This window comes from Rousettus aegyptiacus, unplaced genomic scaffold (assembly GCF_014176215.1).
Source record: "Rousettus aegyptiacus isolate mRouAeg1 unplaced genomic scaffold, mRouAeg1.p scaffold_m13_p_1, whole genome shotgun sequence".
NCBI classification, from domain to species: Eukaryota; Metazoa; Chordata; class Mammalia; order Chiroptera; family Pteropodidae; genus Rousettus; species Rousettus aegyptiacus.
This window is the reverse complement of record NW_023416284.1, coordinates 36621998-36624093: the sequence shown is the minus strand read 5'-3', so window position 1 is coordinate 36624093 and position 2096 is coordinate 36621998. Positions and strand designations below refer to the sequence as shown.

At 40.5% G+C, this 2096-nt stretch overlaps 1 pseudogene; it reads left to right on the top strand.

The window, feature by feature from the left end:
- Nucleotides 1–611: 611 nt before the first annotated feature.
- LOC118605351 lies at nt 612–730 on the top strand (annotated as a pseudogene).
- Nucleotides 731–2096: the final 1366 nt, after the last annotated feature.

Sequence of the window (2096 nt, the reverse complement as noted above, 5' to 3'; positions counted from 1 at the left end):
GATACATAGAAAAAGACATACTATGTGTTATGGACTGAAACTACGTTTCCATCACCAAATAACATATGTCGAAGCCTTAATGCCCAATGTGACTATATTTGTAGACAGTGCCTTAAGGGAGGTAATTAAGGTTAAATGAAAGCTTTGGGGTAGCACCCTAATTCATTAGGACCCACGTCCTTATAAGAGGAAGAGACACCAGAAATTTCTCTTTCTCTCTCTTTCTTTCTCCACATCTGCACAAAGTGGCAGCTGTGAAGACACAGCAAAAGACAGCTGTCTACAAGCTAAGAAGAGAGGCCTCATCAGAAACCAACCTGATGGCACCTTAATCTTGCAATTCCAGGTTCCAGACCAGTGAGAAAATAAATTTCTGTTGTATAAGCAAGCACTCACAGTCTGTGGTATTTTGTTAAGGCCACCCAAGCAGACTAATACACTAAACAAAGAATAAAGATAAGAAAGGTGTCGGGCGTGATTATCTTGATATAAAGTTGTTTGCTGTTTGTCCTATGTTATCACATTGAGTGATAGCCAAGTCTTTAGCAAAATCGATATTTATGAAAGCTTTGTGCAAGTGAGTTTCTTTTAAGGACATCAAGAAAGAGCTTGTCTACAGCCATGCCACCCTGAACAAGCCCGATCCTGTCTGATTTAGGAAGCTAGGCAGGGTCGGGCCTAGTTAGTCCTTGGATGGGAGACCACCTAGAAAGACCAGGTGCTGTAGGCATAAAAATAAAAAATAAGGGATTGTAAACTGACAAGGTCCTTCCAATCTGTAAGATCAACCAAAGGTTGCCTCGCTTAAAAAAAAAAAAAATTTTTTTTTTTTAAAGAAAGAAAGAGCTTGACAATGCAATATGCACTGAGGTCCTAAATGCTCTCAGCAAGAGACTATGATTTTTCAGCTAAAAAATGAATGTAGTGCATTTCTCACTCTGTAGTTTCATATTAGGTATCTCCATTGAACTGATCCAAGAAAAGCACATTTTATGAAATCGGCTGGTAAACTTATTTTCAAAATGATATTCAATAATTTACAACTAAGAAGTCTGTTAGGAAATAAAATAATGAGACTCGTAAAAGAAAAAAAGAGCTTGAGTTTTACGCCTAGGTCTAGCCATTGCAGAATAGAGAGAGCATACACTAACATAGAAACCTAAAGCACAGATGATTCTGAAAACCTCAGCCCCCTTGAAGATTTTTAGAACCTTCAGAAAGATATTAGATCTTCTCAGGCCATGAAATAATGTTTTGATCTGATACCAGGACACTTTCCACTAATATACAGCACTTTCTGCTTACTGGTAGCAAATTGCACAATGGATATTTATATTAAATAATATGGAAGTTCAAGCTACTAGAGGGATCAGGAAAGGCTTCTTACAGGAGGGAACTTTAACACTGGATTTTAAAGAAAGAGCACAATTGGGAAACCTGGAGATTCACTGCCATGTTTCTGAAGAAACGTCACAGATAATAGTGAACGATGTGTCGTGTGGCCCTAAGAACAGAGCTATTCCAATGAGTGAGTCCCACTGCAGATATTGGGCCCTCCGGTTTGGGAGAAATTGCCAGCTTTATTTTGACCTCTCTTAACCTTTTCTTACGTAGAAAGAAAAAAAAAAAACACTTATCAGGGATTATAACACCCACATCATAGAATGGTTGGGAGGGTTGAGTAATATAACAGGGCGATTCTTTAAAATGTAAGAAGCAATCTCATTACTTCTCTGCTCAGAACGCACAAATGGAAAGATGAACGTGGAAGGATGAGAGAGAGAGGAGGAGAGTGTCTGAACGAGGGGTAGAATCCAGGGCAAGGTTTATAGTCGGGGCTTCCTGGGAGAGGGACAAGAATGCTTTCTGAGAAATATAAAGATGAAAGTTTTGTAAAATAAAAACCTGGTTGGAGTAAAAACCAACCAAACAAACAAAACCCGCCCATTGACTGGTTTCCCATCTCAGAGAAAAACCAGTCCCTGACCAGGTGCCGCATGGTCTCTGAGCCTGTGCTCCAGCTGCAGCTCTTCTCCCCTCTCGCCCCCTGCTGCAGACGCGGGGGCTTCCAGCTGGCCCTAGCACCCAACAGGCAC